Source organism: Orbicella franksi, chromosome 14, assembly GCF_964199315.1.
Source record: "Orbicella franksi chromosome 14, jaOrbFran1.1, whole genome shotgun sequence".
Taxonomy (NCBI): Eukaryota; Metazoa; Cnidaria; class Anthozoa; order Scleractinia; family Merulinidae; genus Orbicella; species Orbicella franksi.
In genome coordinates, this window is record NC_138158.1 from 12,346,109 (window position 1) to 12,368,532 (window position 22,424).

Below are 22,424 nucleotides of genomic sequence, written 5' to 3' on the forward strand. Positions count from 1 at the left end.
TTCACAAAAAGGCATTTGCCACATGACAACATGCCTTTCTTTCCACTAGCACTGAGTTTTGACATTTTTGGGATGGTTTTGGGAGCTGCCTGACGCTAAGGCTCTGAGGGCCGATGACCCTATGGTGCTAAGGTGTAAACTTTAATGTTTGTTCAATTGATTAATTTCAATTAATTAATTAGTTCTAGAGGCGAGGAAGTGGTGGGGGTGAGGTGGGAAAGGTACATGTGCACCTCACGTAAAACATGTTCGGTCTACGTCAGTTAGGTGTGAACATCGCAAAGCTATATATTAGTTTCAAGTACCCCCTTGCTCTCCTTGTGGTACTATTCTCTTTAGAACAAAACCAATTTGCACTAAACGCATGCGCAGATTAGTTAGCATTTGTGTCTTCTATATATTAGGTGGAGGATACATTGCATATGGGATCACACACAAATGTTCAGTGGTTTTCCTTGTGGTAGAACCCAACATGTAAGAGGCATGCATTCTAGCATGGTTTAATAGTGTTATATACTATGATTCCATGTGGTTTTTTTATATGTCTTGTAGTCTGTATTACTCATCCACCTGACTGAAACTTGGCGATGAGCAATCGATAACAAATTAGTTGTGGGCGCCGTATTCATAGACTTCCAGAAGGCGTTTGATTACGTTTTACACTCAATCCTTCTTCACAAGCTAGAGCACAACTTTGGAATCTTGGGAAACTTACTGGCATGGCTAAGAGATTATCTATCTGAACAGGAACAGTATACTGTAATTAATGGCATAACCTCTGAGAATACCAAAGTTGCACACGGTATACCACAGGGCTTGGTACTCGGGCCCACACTCTTCACCTTGTACACAAGGAATCTACTGAAAGCAGTTAACACTGCAACGACGTTCCTGTATGCCAATGATACTATCATGCACTGTGTTGGTGAATCTGTAGACCAAGTCACAACAACGCTGAACAAAGCTCTAGAAGAACTCGCCCTCTGGTGCAAACATAACTCCCTGGTACCACACCCCAAAAAGTGCGAGGGAATGATCCTTAAACGAAATCATTTTATCAGTCCCTTAGGCAGTTTAAAAATTAACCAGCATCTCATAAAGAGGTTCTCAAGTTCTAAACTGTTAAGTGTAACCATTGACAACAAGTTTACGTGGCCAAAACACCTATCAGAGCTCAAGTGAGGGTTTGTCAACAAGCTCAATCTGATCAAATGCAGTCGCTTTTTACCCAGGAATTCGCTTTTAGATCTATATTTTAAAGTCATTTTACCCTTGGTTACATGTGCGCTACCAATTTGGGGTTGTCGTACAAATAAAAACGAATTTAATTCTTTGGAATCCATACATTGTAGGTCCGCTAGAGTCATATATAACCTTCCGTGCTACATGCCCTCTGAGGATGTAAGAAAAACAGCTAACTGGGACTCTTTATTTGACACTTATAAGGTCAAAATAGCCACCTTAATTTATAATATCTACAACCGCATAACTCCATCGTGCTTGGAACATATAATCCAATGGAAAGTACATATCTTACTTTTTATTGTCTACATTCAGTTTTAACAATTTTTTGATAATTTTTAATTTTTTATTATTTTATTAACATTTTTTACACAGCTATAATTTATGAGCTTTAAAACCCACTGTGTTTAAATAAAAGATGTTGTTGATGTCAGGTAGCGCCACTTGTCCCTTTTTAGTGCAAAAGTGAAACGTATCTTTTAGAATTACACACAGGTTGGTTCAACAAATACCATCTGCTGTTTTCAAACTACAATTGAAAGGCCGCGTGCAAGAATGTCCCCTAGATTTTTCGGCCATTTTTGAAAGTGCTTAAAACTAGCTGAATTTTGGCATGTGGGCTTCATTTCACCTGAGAAACATTGCTCTGAAGTTTTTTTCCCTGGGTTGCTTTTCGTTCTCAAGAAATAACGTATGCAAAAAAGGCACACGGGTTGGAAAAACCAAGTGGTTTATTGCATACACAATATCTCGAGAACGAAGTGAACTTTAGCGCGAAAAGTACGGGACATTGCTTGACATACCTGAATGAAACTGCATGCGAAATTTGGAGCGTTTTCGACAAAGTTCACCTTTGATTAAAATACCTGACGCCCTTTTCCCGCCGAGTCCTTCAAATAAACGAAGCCGGGCCTTTGTTATGGTAAACAGAGCCGATCCTTTGTTATAATAGCCAAGCCAAGCCTTTGTTATAAGTTGAAGTCTCGCCTCGGTTTATTATAACAAAGGATCGGCCCACCGCGACCACAAGCACTTTGATTTTACTTAGAAACCAGCAAAATGTTGATTTCATGCAGCTTATATAAGCTCAAATTTGTTGATTTCAGGTCAAAAGTGCTTAAAATGTTGACTCATGTTAACGCGCGACGGCAAGGATGTTGATTTCTCTTAGAAAGCAGCAAAATGTCAATTTTACGCAACGTAAAAGCTCAAAAATGTCGATTTTAGGTCAAAAAAGGTTTAAATGTTGATTTCATGTTAACCCATGACGGTAGGGATGTTGATTTCACTTAGAAAACAGTAAAATGTTAATTTTATGCAGCATATAAACTCAAAAGTGTTGATTTCAGGTCTAAATAGGTAAAAATGCTGATTTCACGTTAACACGTGACGGTAAGGATGTTGATTTCACTTAGAAAACAGCAAAATGTTAATTTCACGCAGCGTATAAGCTCAAAAATGTTGATTTCAGGTCTAAATAGGTAAAACTGCTGATTTCACATTAACGCGTGACGGCAGGGATGTTGATCTCACTTAGAAAACAGCAAAATGTTAATTTCACGCAGTGTCTCAGCTCAAAAATGTTGATTTCAGGTCTAAATAGGTAAAAATGCTGATTTCACGTTAACGCGTGATGGCAAGGATGTTGATTTCACTTAGAAAACAGCAAAATGTTAATTTCACGCAACTTATAAGCTAAAAATTGTTGATCTCAGGTCTAAATAGGTAAAAATGCTGATTTCACGTTAACGCGTGATGGCAAGGGTGTTGATTTCACTTAGAAAACAGCAAAATGTTAATTTCACGCAACTTATAAGCTAAAAATTTGTAATTTCAGGTCTAAATAGGTAAAAATGCTGATTTCACGTTAACGCGTGACGGCAAGGATGTTGATTTCACTTAGAAAACAGCAAAATGTTAATTTCACGCAACTTATAAGCTAAAAATTGTTAATTTCAGGTCTAATTAGGTAAAAATGTTGATTTCACGCAAGGCGTGACGGAAAGGATGTTGATTTCACTTAGAAAACAGCAAAATGTTAATTTCACGCAATGTATAAGCTCAAAAATGTTGATTTCAGGTTTAAATAGGTAAAATATGGCGGCCGGAAAATAGTGTTAACATCTGCAACTTACTTTGGTTATCTGGGACAATGATTATCTGCACTGAACAAATAAACATCAAATAAGCACTTTTCCAAATACAGCAACGTCTTAAATGGCTAAAAATCACGAGATAAATACATATTTTGCGACAAACGCGATCGTAGCTTTATGTCATGTACCGCCTAACAGATTAACAAATTAACCCGTCTGCGCAACGTATGGGTCTCCATACATCTGCATGTCCACTGATCCCAGAAGTTCAAAACACTACAAATCATGCCGATATGAAATAAAATCAACGCAACCTGGATCACAGATCTATGTTAAAATCGATCGCTACTTGTTGGCCATTATTATCTTTAAATGAAAAAAGCCGAAACAATCTAGTTACCAGTTCGAGAAATGTGAGCAGAACTTGATCGCAATGCATGCCGGGAAGGGTCTTTACACCTCGTGCGCGGGAAAACATGGCGGTTGATACAGGACAAATTTTAACACTCTAAAACCAGTTCTCGCTTTCGAAACTTTGACACTAGCAACTCTTGGCAAATGGGCCACAGCTCTTGGACTTTGCTGCCTGGCTTGATCTGACTTTGAACGCCGATAACACGATTACGGTATATCAGCTACCTTCGAAGTTTCAGAACACATTTTGATTCTTTAAAACGTGCTGATGACTTACGGGTTTATTGAGGCTTTATGATGCCTCTCAACCACCAGTCAGGCATACAAGGTACTTTAACACAATGCTTAAGATATTAGTTGACAGAGCTCTAATGCGGCACATCTCTTTTTTGTTTGATGGTATTTCGTTTGCCGCTCGATCGATTCACGTGTTGTGTTTACGTCACAATAACCGATGTAAACAATCTGTTCCCAGATTTCCGCTCTATATACTATTTTCCTTTGACTTTAAGACAGCTAAGATTCAGTGGAATACACTATAAACAGTCTGCCTGTTTGCTCTTCAACAAAATAATAAGGTTTCTTTTGTTTTTTGTTCAACAAAAGATCTCCAAAAGATGCCGCTTGGAAAACTGAGCTTTTTGCATACGTTATTTCTCGAGAACGAAGAGCGCCCCAGCCAAAAAAAATTCAGAGCAATGTTTCTCAGGTACAACGAAGCCTACATGCCAAAATTCAGCTATTTTTGAACACTTTCAAAATGGCCAAAAAATCTAGGGGACATTTTGCACGCGGCCTTTCAATTATAGTATGTTTGTCAGGGTTTAATTAAAGAAGGGAAATGTATGGCTTCTCCTTAGTGGCTTGTTAATTTCTTGCCTTAATTGTGTCTGTAAGAGAGACCAAAAAGTTCCTGAGTTAGTGGCTTTAATATTCTGCAAATTGTAAATTTGTGACAAAAGAAACCAGGAAAGTGCTCAAATATTGGTACAGACTCTGTGGCACCTAATCAAAGTGCAAATTAATTTAACCAGTCTTTGAGGAGACTCGTTCACTGATGCAGGATAATAACAGCCAAGTAGTGCTGCTTACCATCAATACTTCTCATTGAAATGCTTCTCAGTTGTGTCAATTAATATTGTTGTGTATTAATTTTGAATTGTTTTGTTGTAAACAACAAAGATAGCATCAGGAAAAGAAAGTTATAATCTGTGACTATCTGATAATTGTGACCTTACACAGGAAAACGTGCATTAGCCCCTATCCGTTAAACGAGCTAAAATAAACGGATGATAAATGGATGATAAACGGATAGTAAACACCTTTAAAAGCGATAAAACGTTTCCTAGAAACGTTTTAACAGTTACTGAATCTCGGTAAACGGCTTGGCAAAGCATTTAAACGGTTAGCGAAAATTTTCAAACGGATGACTGGAAGCGTTAAAACAGCTAGCAAAAATTTTGGAACGGATGACTTGAAGCATTTAAACAGTTAGCCAAACTTTTAGTTCAAACGCTCAACTCTTTGATTGAGGGTCACTGACTTAGCACGTGGTCAGCAAAAAATCAAACCATAAGCACTTGAAAGCAATAAGAACGATTCTAATTAATCAATTGACCTCGCTCCCAATGTGTGGCTTCATAGCTCAGTTAGTAGAGTATCGCACCGGTATCGCGGAGGTCACGGGTTCAAATCTCGTTGAAGCCCTGATTTTTGTACTAGGCTTCTTCTTTCCAGTTGCTTAAATTGGAAAATTTACTGGGATGATTATTCTTCACTTTCATCTACAACCGCAGTTCAAATATGAATTATTTCATATATTCTTCGCATCATTTCACTCCTCACGGGAAGATATGAACTCAATCAATAGACCTCGCTCCCAATGTGTGGCTTCATAGCTCAGTTGGTAGAGCATCGCACCAGTATCTGCTGTTTTACTCTAAACTGTGCACTTCTACTTTTTTATGCTACACCTTCTCTATGCCTCTGTGCCTCTATGCCTCTACGCCTATCTGCCTTTACGCCTTTGCTATTGTACTCTAAGTATGTGCTTCTACTGTTTTATGCTATGCCACTTTACGCTACGCCTCTACGACTCTACGCCTCTGCTATTGTACTCTAAGTATGTGCTTCTACTGTTTTACGCTACACTATATACGTGACAACTTTAGCGCAGAAGGATTTCATACCTTCTTCTCCCTGCCATGTTTTTTATGTGCTTCATTTCTTTGTTTTATGTACAAATACTTTTTTTACTTATGTAATTAATCATTTTAATTTGATGATAAAAATGAATGACAGGCCAAACACGACTCCTATTAGTCAAGATAGGAAAACTTTGACCTTCAAAGCTTTGCTTTAATGAGTACGTTTTTCAAAGATCTCCCTTTTCTGTATGAAAGCAGGGGAGCGTCTATAGATCTCCCTTAGCAGAGGCTGATTTTGTATTAAATGCCATTTACTCTTAAGAATTTTTTTAAGATTAGGCACAGGTACGTTCTAAAGCTGCATCATTGTATACAGAAGACTCTACTGCTTATCCTGACGACTTGCTGCTGAACTCAGAACATGAATTTCCTAGCGCTCAAATCCAATGGTCGATGGACAAACCGAAAGAGTGCCAAGATGAGCAACCGCCCAAATCACCTAATAAGTGCCATTGTGACACCCTGCGTGGCAGTTATGAGCACCCACCAAAGAAAAGAGCCCGCCAATTTCAACAAGAAAACGCAGAGAATGTTAAGGAGAAGATCAGAAAGTCCAAAGAGTCCATCTCTAAGCGGAAAGCACATTCTGTTAAAGGAACTTGCCCAAAAACTTTGTGTTGCGACACAAGGGCAGATATTTTGCCCGATGAAGAATTCAAACAAGACATTGCCTTAATCAGAAAGAATGCTCAGCAGGAGTATTTAGATGTTCTCATTAAGTTTCACTACAGGCGAGTAGAGCAGAACAAAATCAAACTCCACAGGATTACGCAGCTAGAACAGCGTAAAAGCAATGATGAAAAGCTAAGTAAGAATAAGGCACATGGCACGGTCCATGAACCGAGAGTCAATGTAAACAGACATGAAGAAAGAATTGAAAACGTCCAGAAAAGAATGGACGAACTCAAACAAATGATGTTAAACGTTCAGAAAGAACAGAATAAAGAGAGTGAATCTTATCCCAAACAAATATGCGGTCAATAGAGCGATGCAGCGATCATTTTATTTACTTAACATTCGCACTATCTGTGCAATTTGTCTCTATGTTTGAACGCAGTGTATTGATGGCTTTACTCTTTTATTACAAAAATATATTAGAAAAGGTAATGATGCAAAGAACCCAGCGGTTCTCAGCTTTTTCTTTGTTACTGAAAGAACCCAGTTAAATGCAGCACATGTGCAGTTGCTCGAAAAATAGAGACTGATTGCTTTTGCAGAAATTTGCCGAATTCTAACGATCCAGTCGTTACAATTTCAAGAAATTTGGCAAAAAAATAGCTCACAAACCATGTGAATGATCTATCACAAAATCTTAATTTTGACATAAGGAATTTTTAATAATGCAGAACATGCAGTGAAAACAATTTTCGGCAAATTATGAAAATCGTCTACGTCAAACTTTTTATCAAAACAGTGTTGACAGAAGGAATTTGATGTCAATTCGTAGTGGGCAAATGATGAAAAAATCTAATGACTGGATTTTTTTTCAATAAACAAAAACCATTTTTAAGCCTTGTTTTAACCAGCCCCATTGCCATGGCAACAGCACACACATTAGCCAAAATGCGAGAATAAACCCTTCTGGGGTTAACTTTGACTCTTGCAAAAAACGGGTGCCAAAACATAAATAGTTTAAAAGTAATGGTAATTAGGCATAGGTACTTGAAAACTGTGTTCGGCCACCTTAAAGAGCTTGAAAAAAACACAAATATAAATGTTAGAAAGGCAGATAAAGGGACCAGAACTGTTATTTTGAATAAAGAAGACAAAACATGAGAAAGACGGGTACTACTGGACCAAAGAGAAAACTCCGAGTCCTTAGTGCTACCAATGGTAACGGAAACATCTCAAAAAGTCAAAAAAACTCATTATAGCACTCTACCGTGGTAACCATATTGATGAAATGACAGAGAAATGGCTATCCCTAACGCCAAATCCACCACGAATTCCGGTTTTCTATATACCTATACGGTTTTCTATACAGTTTTCTATACAAGTCTATATACTAACATCCCACAGGAGGAAGGAATCACCATTGTATGTAAAACATACGAAACATTCCACCTAAACAAACCTCCCATACCTACCCTCTACCTCAGAGACATGCTTAGGCTTATCTTAAAAGAAAACTCTTTCATTTTAATGGCAAAAATTATCTTCAAACATGCGGTACTGCAATGGGTACAGAAATGCCAGTCTCTTTTGCCAACATTTTCATGGCCATGGTAGAAACAGAAATCATTAACTGCAGCCACTTAAAGCCACTCACTTGGAAAAGATGTATTGATGATGTCTTTTCTCAATGGAACGTAAACAAAGAGGAAATAAACACGTTTATAGAGCTAGCAAGTAGCTATCATCGGAACATAAAATTAATGGCTGAAATTTCATATACAGAAATAACTTTCCTGGATATGTGTGTCTGTAAGGTTGAAAGATTTAACAAGGAATCCATTCTTGACTTGCGCACGCACTTGAAACCAATAGAAACTTTCCAATACGCACATGTCACCTCCTGCCACACTCCAAGCATCAGGAGAGGCTTTATCAAAGGCGAAACCGTAAGACTTCTGAGAACCAACTCTTCAAAAGCTACATTTGAAGAAAACATTACACAATTCAAATGCAGATTATGCGACAAAGGTTATCCAGATAACCTTTAAGAAAACACTCTCTCAGAAATAAAATTTAGCGAAAGAATGTTGGCTCTACAAAATAAACAAAAAGTGCGCAAAAGAATTTTGCTGTTTGTTACAGAATATCACCCATCTGTGCCTAATCTTAAAACCATTCTTATGAGTAAATGGCATTTGATACAAAATCAGCCTCTGCTGAGGGAGATCTATAAAGACCCTCCCCTGCTTTCATACAGAAAAGGGAGATCTCTGAAAAACATACTTGTTAGAGCAAAGCTTTGAAGATCAAAGTTTTCCTATCTTGACTAATAGGAGTTGTGTTTGGCCTGTCATTCATTTTTAATCATCATGATCAAACAACCTGTGTGATATTATGGAAAAAACTTGTGTGTATAGCCAATATGGAAAATGGGAAATGAAAAAGTTTTAGGCATAAGCATAAGCTGCTTCTCTATAATGATTTTGTGCACGTAAAGGCAGCTAAAGAAAGCGATAATGTACCTCCAATGTAAAGGGGTAAATTTCCACTGTAGTGTAATGTATGGGACCATAATAATGAAGTGAAAAAGTGCGGCCCAAACTCTATAATAGAAAATAAAGGATATTGTGGAAGTATTGCGTATACAAAAAAAAAAAATGTGAATAAACAAAAACAAGCTACAAGTTACTTACACACATTTACTGAATTTAAATTTATGCATGTAACACCAGTTACATTTCACTTCAGAGTAAGTACATTAGGTGTACAATTTATGTAATTTGGACTGCAATACCAACTGCTTTTTTTTTTTAATTGCAATATCTTACATTACATTACATATAAAAATTACCTACTACTTACAATGTCAACGTAACTTACAATTTAACGATAATAACAAAACTTACAATACTAACATTATTTACGATTTCAATAACTTACATTACAATAATATCTTACATTACAATTTGTTAATATCTTTCATGTCACTGAGGGGTTAGCTACAATAGGAGGCTTTCTCATAAATTAATTTGTGACTTAGATTTATGTTTCTCAATTTTAATTTTGTTTGTCAACATCGCCAAGAAAGCATCGAAATAAAACTCTTCTTTTCTTGAGGTAGTATATAAATAATATTTGGCTATAATAATGCAGAGGTTTAAACCAAGACGACGAGCGAAGTTATCTGTCACGCCATATATTATTTCATTTTTATCGAGAGTGATCCTATCCCTGTTTTTGGAGCTCCACCAATTAGTAAAGAGAGACCAAAAATGCTGAGCTTCAGAACAGGTAACAAAAAGGTGGGTTAACGTTTGTCTTTCTCCACAGAGGTGACATTTATCATGTTCCTTTAATGAATCTCTAAAAAGTGTTGAATTTGTGGGTAGAATGTGATGAATTATTTTGTATTGGAAAATGGCGAGTCTAGTGTCTTTTGTAACATTAAAGGGAAGGCTACAAATGAGTTGTATTGTATGTTCTTTTAGACTGGCTTCTTTCATCCTTCATTCAGCTGTAGGCGTAACGAATTTACTCTTAACAAAGAATTTAGTTGCTGATCTGCAAGAGAGTTTATCTAAAGATATCTTATCCTTCTCAGAACGTTTTTCCAAGGGTTCAGTAACATTTCCTTTGAGAATATTGATCCATTTTTGAGGGACTGCATGGCATAGACTGAAATAGTTTAAGACGTTTGTGTTAATTTTGAACTTGCTACGGAATTCCTCAAAAGTTGGGAATCTGTTATCTTGAAAAAAGTCTTCAATTTTAGTTAATCCAGCATCATGCCATTTTTTGTAATAAATGGAATATCCTTCTATCTTTATGTGATGATTGTTCCAAACTATTTCATTCAGTACCTGCTTTTTGGTATTAGGAGTACTGCAGTTAATTTTTTGCCAGGCCCACAGAGCTTCTTTGTAGAAATCAATCAGTATATCAACTTTAAGTAGCTTTAAGTCAAAATTACACTGCAGAAGAAACAGACCACCAACTGGTTGTAGATAGGAAAGAGGGATATGACTCTAACTTGTGGTTCCATTACTGTCACTTAATCTTCTTACCCAAACAACTTTAAGCGCTTCATTGATTATTTGAAATCCGGCATGTCTAGCCCTCCCTGCTCTTTCGGCCCTATCATTGTTCTGTATTTAATTTTAGCTTTCTTATTCCATACAAATTGTGTAATTGCTTGATTTACCATGGCGATGAATTTTGTTGGAAAAGTTAGGACAGATGTATTATAAACGGGTTTGGAAATCACTAAGGATTTTAGAATCGTTATGCGACCATAAAGTGCAAGGTTTCTAGGATACCACAAGTTAAGCAGGCTTTTCATTTTGATTAGTTTCTGTTCAAAATTCTTATTGTAAACAATTTCATCATTATACGAGAAATTAATTCCCAGTGCGAGTATAGAGTTAGCTGGCTGAGCAATTCCCAGGGGTTTTGCTGTGTTTTTGCGGCTTGCGCCTAACCACATTCCTTCAGTTTAACTTTTATTTATTTCTAGGCCAGAACATTCTTGAAAGTTTGACAAAAGTTTGAATAAATTTGTTGCAGATTTCTTGTCAGAAACAAAGGCAGTTGTATCATCAGCGTACTGGGACAATTTAAATTCTTTGTCATTAATTTTTATTCCTTTGATGGTGTTGTCATTTCTAATGGCGTTAGCTAAAATTTCCGCATATAGAACAAAGAGAGAGCCTGAGAGCGGACAACCTTGACGGACACCCCTTTCGAGTTTGAAAAACTCAGATGCAAATCCATTGTTAATAAAACAGCTGGAGCAATCGGTGTAAAAAGTTCTAATCCACTTTTGAATGCATGGGCCAAAGTTAAAAACTTGCAGCGCCCTGAAGAGGAAGTTCCAATCCACCATATCGAATGCTTTGTTAAAATCAATAAAAATGGCCAAAACAGGTATACTTTCTAGTTCTGTTACCTTCATGATGTCTGTGATTAGCCTTATAATTATTTTGACTGATGTACCGGCCTTTGACATATCTGGTTTGGTCTTCATTGACAATGATTGGAAGAACACTTGAAATCCTGTGTGCTATAACTTTGGTAGCGATTTTGTAATCAACATTGAGTAAGCTTAAGGGTCTCCAGTTTTCAAGGAATGACTTGTCTTCCCCTTTTTTTGGTATCACCTTGATAATGCCCTGTTTTTGCGTTATGTTCAGTTGTCTGTGTTCATATGCATAGTTGAGACTTTGTACCATTTCTTGTCCTAGCAAAGACCAGAACCGCAAATAAAATACTACAGAAAGGCCATCTGTTCCTGGGGTTTCATTTTTGGAACACTGTTTTAATATGAGAAAGCACTCCTCGTTTAGAAGCGGACGCTCAAGTTCCTCTTGTTGAGTTGCATCGAGTTTAACAATATTTGAATTTTCAAAGAATAGTTCATAATTTGAGTCGTTACCGTGTGCCACAGTATATATGTTTTTATAGGGAAGAGGGCATGCGTGGACGTAGCGCGAGGCACGCGTTTTAATGCAGCAGTCTACGTCCCCAATACTTTTCCCTTCAATGTGAAAGTAATCAATCTTTTTAGTATTAACGAGCAGGGAATGACCCATGATACAATCATATGACTGGAAGAGGTCGAAAGCATAAACGTGGTGAACGTGGCTCCGTTGAAGAAGGACAGTCAGATTCCAAGCGAACCAACATGGCGGCTGTCGAAGGCGAAACCTTCGCAACAGAACCTCCAACCACCGAAAACCACAACAAGGAACCCAGTCTAACGGACTTAAGAGAGATGTTGGTAGATATACAAATCACAGTCAATAATATTCTATTGGAAAACAAGAAAATCAGCGAAGACGTAAAAGAACTAAAATCCACTGTAAACAAACAGCAAAGTGAGATTGTGGACCTCAAGAAACAACTCACTAAAGCCAGGACACAGTTTGCAGCTACGGAGAAAGAGCTCGACGATGCGAAGAAACGAATAAATGAACAACAAGAGGAAATAGCAGAGCTCTACGACCTCCAAGACCGTTTAGAACAGTATACCAGGAAAAACTCTCTTGAATTCCATGGAATTCCAGAAAGCGCGTACAACTCTACAGAAGAGGCCATCCTAAAAGTAGCAGAAGCGCTAGAGGTTCCTGTCAACTCCGATGACATTGAAATTTCCCATAAATTAAATACTCGGGGCAACAAAGCAATAATTGCAAAATTTATTAGTCACAAAGCCAAGACGAATCTCTACAGAGCTAGAACAAAACTTAAACACGTCAAACTGGCCGACCTCTTCCCCGACTCCTCTTACGCAACGAAAGTACAGTCGACAAGGATCTTCATCAACGAAAATTTAACTTCCTATCGTCGCCGCATCATGTCGAGAGCTAACGAGAAACGTAGAGATGGCGAGCTATTGAGCGCATGGTCGATGGACGGAACAATTTACGTGAAGACTTCGCCGAACGGGAAACCCATCAAAATCATCGAATTAGAGGACCTCGAGAATCTGTAACCTGCTTTTAGAATTATTTTGGGAGAGGGGACGGACTCTGTTTGGAACTGTGACTTATCTCTTTACCCTACTTGCAAAAAGGTTTAGTTGTTCTCCTTTGTATTGTTGTGTGTATTTGTCTGTGTTCGTTGTCTGGATTGTTTATACTTTCGTGAGTTTTTGTATTTTTTTTCTCGTAATTTAATTCCTTTTTTTCTTTTCTATCGTGTAATATGAATACGGGTAGTTTGTCCAAATTTGACGTCTTATCATTGAATGTTCGGGGAATCAGAGATCAAATCAAGAGGAGGAGTATATTTTCATACCTAAAAGATCAAAAAGCAAACATTTATTTTTTACAAGAAACATATTCAGCACGAGCCGATGAAAATATTTGGAGAAAAGAATGGGGTGGCGAGCTATTTTTCTCACATGGCACCATGCATAGTAAAGGTGTGTGTATTTTAATTGATCCCTTTGTACAACCAAAAGTTGATTATTCTTATGCCAATGACTCGGGCAGAATAGTGCTTATTACAGTCACTCTTAATGGACAAAAACTATCACTGTGCAATATTTACGCACCTAATGACCAGGCTAATCAACTCCAATTCATGCAAGAGCTCAACAATTGCATAATTGATAAATCAGAGCTCACCTCGCTAATTGTCGGGGGAGACTGGAATTGTACTTTATCAAAAAAAGATAAGATCGGAGGTGCACCGTGGAAACCGTCCAGTTACCGTAATCTCATTCTGACAACGATGGAAATGTTTGACTTAGTGGATATTCAAAGAATGCGACATCCAAAGTTACGCAAATTCACGTACGAATCAAAATCTCTTAAACTTAAATCTAGGATTGACTTTTTCTTAATTGCAAAAAATCTCTCTGGGGATGTAAAGAATTCGGAAATTTATCATGCTATCGCACCTGACCATAACGCAATTTATATTTCGCTATCTTGGCCCAACAAACCTCCTCGGGGACCAGGACTCTGGAAATTTAACAACACCCTATTGAATGACATGCAGTATGTGAGTAAGGTTCGTGATACATACGCTCACGCGTGCAGTTATTATAGCCATGTGACGGATAAGAGGCTCTTTTGGGAGTTAATGAAAATGGAAATCAGATCTGCGACTATTTCCTTTTCCAAAAATAAAGCAAAATGCGTCAGCAACCGAGAACAGGAATTAAGACGTAGAATAGACCAACTTGATGTTATTATCTGCGATAATTTTTCTTCTCCTTACATCGATGGAGTACTACGGGAGTATGACGGACTGAAAACGGAACTTAAGTCAATTTACGAAGAAAAAGGAAAACAGGCAATGTTTAGAGCAAAATGTCGCTGGATAGAAAATGGTGAACGCCCAACAAAGTATTTTTTCAATCTTGAAAAAAGTAATTACAACAAAAAAACTATCAGTGAACTTCGATTACAAAATGATTCTATTACGCGCAACGAGACACTGATTCTAGAGCAAATTGAAGATTATTATAGAAACCTATATACCTCGGATTTAACCTTTTCTGAAACTGCTTATGACACATTCACTGAAAATGTTGAATCGCCTAAGCTTTCAGAGGACGTGCAAGGAACCTTGGAGGGTCCACTTACGTACGAAGAATGCAAAAAGATACTAGAAACCTTTCAGAATGATAAAGCACCGGGGGAAGATGGATTTACCGTTGAATTTTATACCTATTTTTTCGATCTTTTAGGAAACGATTTAATAGCAAGTTTTAACGAAGCGCACGAGAAAGGTGAACTCTCCATTTCACAACGAAGGGGAATAATTACTTTAGTTCCGAAAGAAGATGGGTCACTCCTAGATCTTTCAAACTGGAGACCGATTACTTTGCTTAATGTTGATCTTAAAATAGCGGCAAAAGCAATAGCAAAACGCATTGAACCGACACTACCAAACCTTATCCACTCTGACCAAACAGGCTTCGTAAAAGGGAGATACATTGGGGAAAATATCCGACTTATAAGTGACATAATGGAATATACGAATCTACAAAACTTACCTGGCATTCTAACCTCCCTAGACTTCCGTAAAGCTTTTGATTCGATTGAATGGCCCTTTATAATGAAAACTTTAGATCATTTTAATTTTGGTAGTGACATCAAGCGCTGGATTAAGATATTCTACACGAACACAGAAAGTGCGGTACAAAACAATGGTTTTATAACCAGTTGGTTTAAACCATCAAAAGGAGTTCAACAAGGTTGCCCACTCTCCCCTTATTTGTTTATTCTTTCTGCAGAGGTACTCTCAAATAAGATACGTCAGGATTCCAACGTGAGAGGAATCAAAGTCTTTGGTAAGGAAATCAAGCTGTCCCAATTCGCTGATGATACAACTCTATTCAATGCGGACATAGAATCTTTAGAAATGGCCTTGAAAATTGTTGGGGATTTCGAACGAATTGCTGGCCTGTCCTTAAATGTAAAGAAAACGAAGGCGCTTTGGTTGGGGAAATGGAAAAGTAATAGAAGTAAGCCTCTGGATTTAAAATGGTCCCACAGCCCCGTTAAGATATTGGGGATATATTTTTCGTATAATATTAAGGAGAATAACGAGCTCGACTTCGACAAAAAGATCCAAAAGTTGCAAATTAAGCTGGATATGTGGAGTTCACGGGACTTGACGATATTTGGAAGAGCCATGTTAATTAAAACCTTGGGCATATCGCAACTTATTTATTCAGCCTCTAATCTGGATGTTCCCAAAGGAATTGTGGAAATTGTAAGAACAAAATCTTTTAAGTTCCTCTGGAAAAACAAAAAAGATAAAATAAAAAGATCAGGCCTTTACCAGGATCCAGACAACGGTGGAATACGCATGACCGACTTTGATATTATGTTAAAAGCCCTAAAACTCGCCTGGATCCCGAGACTGTTGCGGACTTCGGACAATAGTAATTGGTGTATTATTCCAGAGCACTATTTCAGAAGAAAGGGAGGGTTAAACTTTCTACTAAGGTGCAACTACGACACAAATTATTCTAAAGATCTCCCGCCCTTCTATAAGAAGATACTAGACTTCTTCAACGAATTAAAAACTCTTTACTCGTATGATCAAAAACAGGAGTTAGTATTGTTTAATAACAAAGATATATTGGTGGACGGGAAACCCATCTTCCTTAGTGAATGGTTTAAAAAGGGTATTCTATCAGTTAATGACCTATTGAATGAAAGTGGCAATTTTTTAACATTCCGCGAGTTTTGGGATAAATATTCCTGTGAATCCAATTTTTTACAGTATCATCAAGTTGTTAGTGCTATTCCGGAACGCTTAAGGTCTCTAGCCAAGTGCTCCGACATCATCAACAAATCATTTTTTACCGGAAATAATAATATCTTTTCCCTCAACGAATCGACACAAATTAATCTGCACAAGGCTAAGTCAAAGGACTTTTATAATTTGCTTAACATCAAGATTCACACCGAAGATCAAACGGGCCCTAAACGTTGGAGCGAAAAACTCTCTTTAAAAAGGGACGTGTGGACTAAGATCTTTAAATCACTAAAAAATATTTGTAAGGAAACTAAACTCAAAGAGTTTCAATTTAAATTAATCCATAGAACGATAGTAACTAAGAAAGAACTATTCAGATTTGGTATTAAGGCGGACGATGAATGTCTATACTGCGGAGATAAAGATTCAATTGAGCACTCTTTTATCGAATGTATGTTTACCAAATTGTTTACCCAAAAAGTCTTGAGCTGGTTCAACCAAGTGAATGCGTGTCAAATTTCTCCTACCACAGAGGAGACCTTGTTCGGTATTACTGCAAGCTCCCACGACATGGCAATAATACGGAAATTCAACTACACCACCTTATTTATGCGCCATTATATTTATTCAATGAAGTTAAATAGCCTGGCCATCTCCATTCAGGATTTTATCAGTAAGCTACACATTAAATACAAGCTTGAAAATTTGTCTTAATTAAATGTTTTAGTGAGAAGTACTCCTCCCTCCTCAAAGTCAATACACAGTATAACATATTGTAAGTAACTGTATGTACAGCAAGTAACGTAAGTAGAGTATTATATTGTTAGCAGTGTAAGTAGCCCGTATTGCAAGTAATTGTATTTTCTGTAAGGAACTGTATTGAGTATTGTATTGCCAGCATAAGTGACCCGTATTGTAAGTAACGTAAGTATTGTAGAACTGTGTTTTGTAAATTAAAATTATTAAAAAAAAAAAAAAAAATATATATATATGTTTTTATACATGTAGAACATTTTTCCTTGTTCTAAGATTGTTTTAGGATCGTTGATCTCCTTATCGTCGTTTGTTTTAAGCTTTGAAATGTGAGATTTACAATGTTGTCTTTTTTCCATATTCAGAAAATATTTAGTGTTTTTTTCGCCATTTTCATGCCAACGTGTCCTGCTCCTTATTATAGCACCTTTTGTTCTGTATTCAGCTATTGCATTATATTCTGCTCTGAGACGGTAAAATTTTGATATGTTTTCTTTTGTTCTGTCAGTCTTAAGCTGGTTCATCAAATGATCAATTTGTTGTTGGAGGTGCTTTTCGGTATTGTGGCGTTCCCTGTTTTTTCGTTTTGTATATTGAACACAGAAACCTCTCACCTCCATTTTAATCATGTCCCAGTATAGGCCTTTGTCATCCAAATAATCGTGTTTTGTTTTGAACTCCGGTATCTTACTCAATAGATCCTGTACAAACCTTTCATCACGTAAAAGAGAGTTATATATCTTCCAAAAACCTGGACCTCGTTGAACATACTCTTTTGATTGCAGGTGAAGAGTTACTGCAGAATGATCTGATATTGTTGAGGTGACGATTCCGGAATCTGTCACAAGCGCTGACAATCCTTTGGAAACCAGCCAATAATCTAGCCTGCATTGCACTTTTAACGAGTTATTGCGCCATGTGTATTGTGATGTTCTGGGGTGTTGTGATCTCCACACATCTTGGAGGTCAAAATTCGTGCACAAGTTTTTGATTTTGCTTATTACTGTCTTTTTTCTCTCAGTTGAAGTTCCGCCAATTTTATCCAAACGTGCTAGAGCGCAATTGAAATCGCCTCCTAGAACAATCTGCATATCGGCATGCCTCCTGAGACTGTCACTGAGCTTTGAGAAGAATGTAATTTGACTGTTATTGTCATTTGGGCTGTAAATGTTACAAAACAAAAGTGTAGACTCAAATATGGAAGCTTCTAGTAGTAAATATCTCCCGTTTTTGTCAGCTTCAGAGCTCCCTATGCGTACATCCAGTTTGGGGTTAAAGAGAATTGCAACATCTTTTGAATGATTTGTTCCGTGACTGTAAATGATGTTCCCTCCCCATTCAGATGTCCATATCGCTTCAACAGTTTGTGTTGAGTAAGTTTCTTGTAGGAATATTACGTCAAATTATGAAGCCACCTAAACAACTGTCGTCTTTTTCGTGCTTGGTTTAAACCTCTGGCATTAACTGAACTAAAAGATTCTTTAAACGGAGTTGTCATATTCAAATCTTAATAAATTGGTTTGAATAAAATTGGAGAATTTTTGCGGTGATGACAAAGCCACCGGTGTAACTAGCATTAGAATTTGGGTATATAAATTATTATAAAATCTTCTGTAGTTGGCTGTAAGATGGAATCTTTTAAACGTAATTGGGTACTCGTTCTTGATATGTAAACGAAAATCGACACAGAAAAATAAAACCAACCTCAACACAAATAAATGAAAAGGTGCTAGCATAAATTTATCAAATTTGTACAGTTAAAGCTGCGAAAATTTAGGAAATACTAGGGCAAAGCAATCAACAATGGCAAAGTCAGAATCTGGCACTTTTGACTACTTTACTAACAATTAGCAAAGGAGGCAAGGGAGTCTCAAGTATGCATATGACCTAAATGTAAACAACTCCCTTGAAAATGTGACAGCTTACCATGCAAGATGGATTCCCGAAGCTGTCTTGTGATTTAAATAAGATCAGATTGCGATTTTACTGAGACAAAACTTTTGCATAGAGAGGAAACTTCTCAGTTTCAGGTCCACGGTAAATTTGACCATTAATTACAAGTCTGTCCACATTGAACGAGGCTGAAGCCTTTTCCCTCTTGGCCTTTCTTAGCACTGGTAGTAGCGCCTTCCTCATTTCATCTATTTCCTTGGGATAGTCATACCAACTGGTATTGCGGTCCGATACCCAGGGATGTCTGTGCAATAAGCAAAGTTGTTTGAGGAGAGTTTTAAGTCAACTTTTGAGGGAAAGTTCATTCAAACTCTACTTAGAGCCTTAGAACCTTTAAGCCATAGAACTGTAGCGAAGTAATTGGGTACAAGCGGGTAAAACAGATAGAACATAGAGCAGCTTGCTCTAAAGGTCATCTATACCTATGCAGGATAGGAAAATTTGATTTTCTGAAACTTTGTGAGGAAGGTTTTTACTAACTTATTTCAAAACTGTACCTTTGAGGTTGTTTGGATTTCTATTTTCTTATGGAGACGGCCTTACGTATTTTGCCACGAAAAGAGAAAAACTTGACCCCAAAATTATAGTTTTTGTGAACACTAGCAAGCCAAAATAATAAGCGTGACTGGAAAAGCTAACCCATAGTACTAAAATATCATCTTTTAGCAGTTATTTAACGTTGTCAGATCAGTATGAAATTTAAACCTGAATTTTTCGCAAATTTTTAAAATTATACGCTTTGATGATTTTGCGTCACGTCAAAATTTAGGGCAATTGCTTGGACCAGAAAGTCTATCTGGTACATGGATTTACCTGCCCAAACTACTTTTCTGGTTTAAAGTATCCCTTAAGCTAAGTTTTTATCATAAATCTAGCCTGGGTAAATAAAACCAAAAAAAAATGAGAGCGTCTCGAAGACAAGGCACTTGAGCTAATTGCCTGACATTTTGGACCTCTCACACCGCGATCACCATCTCCAACATTGATCCAGAAATGTTTGTCTGTGGGTCTAATCTCCACTAAAATAGTCTTTAGGTCTCTAGGATCAGCTACTGTAATTGAAAATACCTATCGGGCTGCAAACGAGCATTTTAAGCTGATGTTTATTTTGAATACGAAATCATACATTTAGCAGTCGGCGACTACAGACAACACACGCAACAAAATGTCAGATAATAAATTGGCATCAAGAGTAATCTTTGAGAAAACTAGTGGAATACATAGTAGACAAAATACTTGGAGTGACTTCTTGCCTTAATTTAGCCTATCTTGATAAAAAATGGGTTGAAATGGAAACATCGCTTGCAACTTTTATATGTTGCGTGTATGAGGCATCTTCAACTGTCACCAGGTCATGTGATAACCAGTCGCATGGCTGCGTGACCAACAAACAACACCGGCGCGCAACCGTGATGACCATGTGACCTGGCGACAGTTGAAGATGTCTTGTACACACAACATATAAAAGTTGCAAGCGATGTTTCAGCCCATTTTTTATCATGATAGGCTAAATTAAAGTAAGAAGTCACTCCAGGTGTTTCGTCAACTGTGTATTCCACTAGTTTTCTCAAAGATTACTCTCAATGCTGATTTATTATCTGATATTTTGTTGCTTGCGTTGTCTGCAGTCGCCAACCGCTAAATGTATGATTTCTTATTCAAAATAAACATCTGCTTAAAATGGTCATTTGCAGCCTGATACGTATTTTCAATTACAGTAACTGATCTTAGAGACCTAAAGACTATTTTAGTGGAGATTAGACCCACAGACAAACATTTCTGGATCAATGTTGGAGATGGTGATCGCGGTGTGAGGTCAAAATGGCAGGTGATTAGCTCAAGTGCCTAGTCTAAGAGACGTTTTCAAATTTTTTGTTTTTATTTACCCAAGCTAGATTTGTGATAAAAACTTAGCTTAAGGGATACTATTAACCAGAAAAATAGTTTGGGCAGGTAAATCCATGTACCAGATAGACTTTCTGGTCCACGCAATTGACCTAAACTTTGACGTGACACAACATCATCAAAGCGTATAATTTTAGAAATTTGCTAAAAATTCAGGTTTAAATTTCATGCTGATCTGACAACGTTAAACAACTGCTAAAAGATGATATTTTAGTACTATGGGTTAGCTTTTCCAGTCACGCTTATTATTTTGGCTTGCTAGTGTTCACAAAAAGTGTAATTTTGGGGTCAAGTTTTGCTCTTTTCAGGCCAAGTACATAAGGCCGTCTCCACAAGAAAATAAAAATCCAAACAATCTCAAAGGTACAGTTTTGAAATAAGTTAGTAAAAACCTTCTTCCTGACAACGTTTCAGAAAATCAAATTTTCCTATCCTGCATAGGTATAGGTGACTGTTAAGAAAATCTGCTCATAAATGCTGTGGCGGAAGCTAGCGCAAAAATAGCATAATTGTAGCGATAAAACCAATGAAATGCATAACCTATTTCATGATTTCTGAACATTACATGATTCTATGACTGCGACAAGTAGAACCGTAGAGGCTATAAATTGAAAGAGTATAACAGAGTAAATTTTCGTGGACTGTCACATAACTTGCATATAAAGTACTCAATAGAAAAAAAGGCAAACTGACTATAGCTATAAAATATAACGTTTAATCTCTATATCCACATTTAGGATTATATAGCTATACGGATTTACAGCTCTATGGCTCTACGGCCTTATGTGTGACTGTTAGCTTTTGAAACTTGCATATAAAGTGAATATTAATAAAATTAACATGTATGGCTGTAGAACGCTACGAAAATGTCTACGGACATTTCAGTGTCCAAATGTGCGCCAGGTATACTTTCTAAACGGATACGGGATGGGCTTCCCGTTAAAACAAATTCAAAGATTTCCTTTTATATAATAACCAAAGTTATTCTCGCATTTTAACTGGTTCTTGCCAGTGATCTATTAGAGGACAGACGCACGATTGATGTCATCATTTCAAAGTTTTTCCTCTGTGTTTTAAAATGGCGGAAAGTTTTGAGAATATTTTACATGACTGGGCAAAAGATAAGGCACAAGAAAGTGTTTTCCAGGCATTGAACAGGTACCAGAAGAATAGTCTAGCAGGAAGAAGAAAGATAAAGCCGTTTCTGTTTTAGAAAATGACTCGGAAAAAATACTCAACCAGTCTCAGTCAGCAGTCGAGCGAGACTAAATCAAACGCAAAATTGTCTTAGTAAGGCGAGAACCATTGCTCTATCTCGAATTTAACAAACACAATAAACAAAATGTTTATAAGATTAATTTATTTAAAACATTGAACTTTTCTTTGTCTCAAAGTAATTGTTGACACAATGATTGTCTGGAATGAAACATCAAAACCACTTCTTAAAATCAGTTAAAATAAACACATAAACTTGCTTTCCGATGCGAATGTTCCAGTCCGTTTCAGGGCACAGCAACAA

General features: G+C 37.1%; 2 protein-coding genes across 8 annotated transcripts in view; one reads left to right on the forward strand and one right to left on the reverse strand.

Annotated features, from left to right (window-relative positions):
- Nucleotides 1-22,424, forward strand: part of LOC145467664 (dihydropyrimidine dehydrogenase [NADP(+)]-like) — a 278,425-nt gene that overhangs the window by 114,302 nt on the left and 141,699 nt on the right. The window lies entirely within an intron of this gene.
- The window catches only part of LOC145467748 (uncharacterized), a 113,261-nt gene that overhangs the window by 13,624 nt on the left and 77,213 nt on the right, over nucleotides 1-22,424 (reverse strand). The gene's annotated exons all lie outside the window — the stretch shown is intronic.